Source organism: Morone saxatilis, unplaced genomic scaffold (assembly GCF_004916995.1).
Source record: "Morone saxatilis isolate NCDOM2014 unplaced genomic scaffold, NCSU_SB_2.0 Contig8, whole genome shotgun sequence".
NCBI lineage: Eukaryota > Metazoa > Chordata > Actinopteri > Moronidae > Morone > Morone saxatilis.
In genome coordinates this window covers 10,158,283-10,164,731 of record NW_023340257.1, presented here as the reverse complement: position 1 = coordinate 10,164,731, position 6,449 = coordinate 10,158,283, and positions in this window count along the sequence as shown.

The window sequence follows — 6,449 nt, the reverse complement described above, 5'->3', positions numbered from 1 at the left end:
TTGTAGTTTAGCAGAATTGGTTCAGGGGGGTTGGTGCATGATTTACATGTTGTGGTCATTGTGTCTCAAGTACCAGTATTTGTGTGTAAACAATTGAGAAAAACTGTAATAACTAATAAATCTTTTTTTTTACTTTCTATTAGTTTCTTTGATGTTTTTTCATCCCTCTCCTGTTACTTTTCCCGTTGTTTAAGGTAATTATCTTCCACTGAGCACAGTAAACTCATGAACATATGTTAATAGTACATGTTTGCTTATATTACTGAGGTTATACATGAATGAAAGAAACTTTTTGTACTTGTTTTTAAAGAGTTTCATGTTAACTCTAGAGGCCAGATACATCATGGCCCAGCCATAAAGTGTCTATTGTTTATTCAGGAAATATGACGGCAGTACGTGTTAAGTTAAAGGTAATTTAGAACATGCTAAAAAGATACTCATGGTAGCTGTGGTCGTGATAGTGTGTGCATACGTTAACAGGTGTATGGGTTTTTGTATGCATTGTTTAAAATGTCAGTACAGACAAGTGAAGGCATGAGCTGCGTGTGTTGTATCTTCATCCTTCTCCCATTACTATTCCCCTTGTTGAAGGGCACAACAACGACAGAGAGAGCAGGTTTGTTCTAATAGGCAGACTTTTGAAATGATAACTGAAACTCACGATAGATGAGAATGGACCGGTAACTGATGGCAACAGCTACAGCCCTAAAATGGTAAAGGTGTTACAAAGATGACTTTTTCTTACATAATGTATTCGTATTGTGTGGCAGGTCCGTGTAGTTAAGGTTATTACTGTTGATTAATTTACATGCAAAACCTAACCTCTCCACACATGACTACTCAACGGCCGTCAAAGTGAATGGAGTAGGCTTAATATTTACAATGTGTGGGTGTGCAGGTGTGTGTGTGTGTGGTGTGTGGAGTGTGTGTTTTACGTGTTGACAAGTCTAGCCAGTTTTTTCAATGAATTCAAATTCAGTTCAGTCAAAGTACAACGTATATACTTGATGATTTGTGTGTGTGTTTGTGTGGTTTGTGTGTGTGTGTGGGAGCGTGTGTGTGCGTGTGCGTGTGTGTGTGTGTTTTTGTGTGTGAGTCTGTGATGGAATAAAAAAAAATCTGCTTATTACAGACATAGGAAAAATGTCAGCATGCTTTTTTTCTGCACCCAGCTGCATTTCTTAGCCTTTCGGACCAATATTAGATTTCTGCCTCCATTCAAAAATAACTGCAAAGATGTTTTCAAGTCTCACTTTTCAGGCCAGAGTTTCTGCAGGCTAGAATCCATTGTTTTGAAGTTATTGAGGATGAGTTGCAGAGTGTGGTAAGACTGGAACTCCTCCAAGAAAATGGTCCAACATAACGAACATAACACAAGGAACAAAAATGTAGGAATGTAGGTTTACAGCACATGTGCATGTATGTGCATGTAGTGCCTATTCAGAAAATATATGTGCGTGTGCATGCATACTTTGCATATTACAGTGTCTCTGTAAGTTTATGCACAAGGTATGCACGTCTGTGTGTGGCGGTATGACAGAGCTATAAATAGTTCTAAATCTTGCTGGATGGCATGGCAAGGACAGCAAGTCATCACGTATAAAATATTTTCAATGGAGGAGGAGGCAAGGTCATGACATGAGCCCATACACATCTGACCAGAGCCCACTGAACGCACACACACACATATCTGTCTAAAAGATTTATACTGAGTGCAATTCAATGAATAAGTGCTGTGTCTGTTATTTTGTCCATTCTTCTTTTCCTTTTATTTCATTTATAATTGACCTATTGTAATTTACTTATCTTAATGCAATTTTGTACCATCCCTTACAGTGATTCACCATGCATTACATTTTGTCTTTTGTCTGCAAGCAAAACCGGGACATTATTAAGTAGTACAGTGCGCGCACAATAATGTGTGTGTGATGTGTATGTATCGTCAATTCCAGTATTTACAAGCAACGCCAAACCTCTCAATGTAACATTATATTTATGTATAGTATACTGTGTGCTTGATCATTTGTGTGCTGTAGTATGTCTGTGTACGTGAGTGAATGTGTATGGCTTAAAATAACAACTTGTACAAATTGTATAGAATAAGTGGAAAATACAAACAGGAGATGAGAGACTGATGAGAAATACTGATTAAAAAGGAAAATGCTGCATGAAGAATAAAAACCTCAAAGGTGCATGGAAAACCAACATGAGGTGAAGTGACAGTTTGCCATTTGTATACTCATACTATACTTCCCAACTTACGTTGAGACACACTCAACTCATAAAGAAGTTTAATGAAGTCATTTATTTACTATTAAAGCTTCCAGTTTTCTGTAGCAGCCACCCATCTGCTTCTGTTACACATTTAACTGGGCATCTGTTTAAAGTAAAATTTCACTAAATTACTAAAAATAATAATAAAAATGGCTGACCTCTTTCCCTCCTTTTAAACATGCAAATGAGTAGACATATTGAATTCCAAGTAATGAATGAATTAATGTGTTCATGTCAGGTTTGTCTGTGTGCAAGTTATGCTGCCGTGGTGGTAAATACCTCACCACAACACAGTGTGTCTGGGCCATCTGTGTTTCTTATAGCAGCCTGGATGAGCCACACAATCACACAAGTATGTGTGATATTTTTCCCATTTCTTTTTATTTCTTGTCCTCTATTCAGTGTTAATCCAATAGTCCAATAATCACCCTTCTCTCTGTATCAACAAAGTCCTGGGGGAAATATGTGGCTCTTTAGCTGCTAAATCCTTCACTATTTCACCTAGTTGCTAACTTTGTGTGTCTACTGTTTGGTGATGGGCAGGTAGCATACAGTGGGTTCTTTTCTGTTTTCCCTAAAAACAGATCCCTACTGCAGCTGAAAACCAGTACGAACATTTAGACTGAACCAAAACAGTAAAGTTGTGGGTTGAAGAACCACAACAATGAGACATACTATAGCTACATTTTGAGAGTAACTGCAGAGTTGGTTGATAATTCTCTGTGGGTTTAAGTAATACATTCAACATGGCGGACACCATTCCTATATTCAGGTAATTATACACTAATGAAAGCATACATATGAATAATAAATTCCATTTCGGCCAAAAGATCCTCCTACATTTTACACACTGGACCTTTAATTTTTGTTGGTTACATACTTTAAACAATAAAAATGTCAATTGTGCATCAGTGTAATCTCAGGCTATGAAGTTTGTTAGTAAATAAATATGTATAAGGGCATTGAATATTAAATAGCTGCTGCCAACAGAAACGTCCTGTGAAGGCTTTCAGAGAGGAACCTACAAGTCAAAACTGGCACCGGTCCCCACTTCCCTTATGGCCCTTTATTACGTCATTACATTTGGCCTGCGACTGTAAACGTTGGCAGCACATTTCCACAGCACTACTCCCACTTCTTCACACTATCCAAAGGGCCTTTCTGACCTTCAGAACATGTAAGAAGCCTCCCTTGAAGAGAGTATAAATCAAGCCAAACCTGCACAGTTGGAGCAACAGTGAAGCTGCTCTGCAGAAAGTAAATAAAGAACAGGCATTTTCCTTGTGCATCATTTGTGCATATTTGTTAACCTTCCATGTACAGGTTGCCTATGATCGGTATGATATCATTCTCCTCAAAGAATATACAGTTCCTGCTGGAATAAGAAGAGATAAGGCATGAAGAGATGGCAGTTTTCAACTAAAATGCAGGCAAACGTCACCAGACACAGCACTGAGGGTAGGAGTATTTGTGTAAGTGTGCATGTTTCCATGTTTGTGTTTGCAGGCACCAGTGTGTTTTAGGTGAATCCCGTCTCTCATGTCTGGAGGTCTCTGTCATTGTCACTCTGGTCCATTCCATATTTCTCCTGCCTATGCACCTGGGACGTTTTATTTTATTTGCCTGCCATAGACCAAGGTCTGAATGATTGATGGGCCCACATCAGCCTCTCTCTGCCCATTTATCAAATGGCCAGTGTTTAGGATAGGCAACTCTCAAGTACACACATACACATCAGAATCAAAATGCACACAACCGGAAGACTACCATAACTCTAACATCACATTTGGGACAAAACATATTGTCTTTCTGCTTACAGTCACCACCAGATATGTGTGTGTGGCATGATTTCATTTAAGTTTTTGACCACTTAAATGTGTGTGTGTGTGTGTGTGTGTGAATTGGGCAGACTGAATAGTTTCTCTTACACTTCACTGGTGCCAAAACATGCAGCTTAGTTTGGAGGCTCACAGAGATTGAATACATTATAGCCTCACTGTTCCAAATGCCAAGTGTTTATCAGCTATGTAAGCCTAACAACCTACAGTTGGTCACTATGAAAGCTAAACTTTGGGCCAAAGCTGAACGTGATATTAAAATAGCGATTCCAGAGAAAACTCATTCAGAGTGATTTTTTGGCAGTTACAGTACTAAGTGAGCATTGCAAGTAATGATGCTTTGTCCATGGCAAATTTAAAGATCAAAGTCAAGCAGTTCTTACAAACAAAGTGAGAGAGAGTGAGATGGAAAGATAAAGAGGAAGATGCCTTGAGTAAAGAAAGTGTTGCAGGTGAAGTACTGGAAGGCACACTCTTTCATAAGGCTAGATTTATACTCTTTAAAGTGTTTCCAGAAGATATGTCACTGAAGATGTGTGGCTAGATGAGTATCAAGTGAGTGACACTGGAAAAATAAGTAAGAGTAAATAAGAGTAAGGTGTGACTAGTGCAAGAGAGAAATATAGAGGAGAGAGCAAAGTGTATTGTGAAGGTAATATGGTCAACATCAATGATTGAAGGAATAGAGCACTTAAGATTGCAATTACAACAATTAAAATAGCAGAATCCCAATGTTGTAACCTCCACCGACTTGTTTGTAGATTAGCTTCTTTTTCAACCGACCCCAATCAAATAAATTGTTTAAAGAAGGGAAACTGCAACACAAGTAAATACAACACTGTTCCCTCTAAATTACTATCAAAAAAACCTGTGCCGTTACATAAAAAGCCCCGGCACCTACTTCTCTTCATCGGTCTTCGTCAACACTTTAGTACATTGTTGTTCATGAAACATATAACTGTCCTGAGGCTAAATGACAGCTGTATTAGTCTGTGATGCTTGTCATGTTCTATAAGTGGGTTTTGACATAAGAGGCGCAGAAAAGGTGCCAAGCAACAAATGGGAGTCAACAGGAACAGGAGAACAGGCAGTGTTCAAGCAACCACTTAGTGTGAAGAGTCATTAATAGGCAATGACAAGGCTGCGTAGAGTGGATCTCTCCGCCGTGTCACTGGCCTGAAGGAACATCAAGCTGAGCATTTATGCACTGAATTACTTTATACGGTTAGACAAGCAGACAGGAAGATTCTGTTCGGTGTTATTATGGTTTTGTCAACGTCAGAGTTCTGAGGAGATCCCTTATACTTAGACACATTTGTGGTTGACTACATAGGCTACAGTGTGACGAAAATAGCTTAAAAGTAGTTCATGTTCAGGTTTGCAAAATTAGGTTTATAGTATTATCTTTCATCCAGGGACCAACAAGGTCACAGTGGTCGCTGTGGTATAAATTTGTATTACTGATTAAATGCCCCTACTATCAATCCTCAGAAAGTGCAAGGGCCTTTATTTATCTCACAATGACAAAGCAGTATGTGTCAGTGGTAGTTAGGCTAAAGTGTCACTGTAATCTATGTATCCAGAAGAGATGGGTATATTTTGTTTCACCTGCATGTACCCTTGAAAACCCAGCTGGCTGCAAAAGGATTCACAGACAATCAATAGGCAGAATAGCATGTGGGCAGAGATTACTTTGGATAATGATGACAATAAAAGGATTGAGGAGACTGAAGATAGGGGAGAGAGGGTAAGAAGGAATGGGAGAAGGCAGAAGAGACGGGATGGGGGCAGAAGATGATTAAACATTAACAGTCTGGAGTCAAAGTCACCTTCATTAAACTATCACGTTCTTAATGTCTTTGTTACATAAATATACCATATTTCCACTCCCCTCTGTCCTAAAAGATGGTGGGGACATATTTTTTTATAAAATACCATTGCCTGAGCTGTTTTATTCGAGATGATGGCACTGTTAACATCTGTTTATGTCTTAGTGTGGGATCTGTGACCTTTGTGTGTGCTTTTGAGCCCGGGTGCTTAAAATTGCCAAATATTGTATGTATGTTTTGCAAGAATTAACTTAACACTACAGTTAGTCCTGCCACCTGTTTCACTGTGCAGTGTCTATTGTTCATGTATGTGTAGGTTTGTTAACAACTGTTGTTTGCATAGGCTCTTTTCATTGTGCATTTCCCACACCCGTGTGTGCATGTGCATTTGTGTGTTTAAGTGCAATGTACTCATAAAACTAAAACGTTTTTACTGAAGCTGCTGATGTTGTGTAACAGAGTGCAACAAACAGCTGTGCATTGGATGCGATAGATAGATAGATAGATA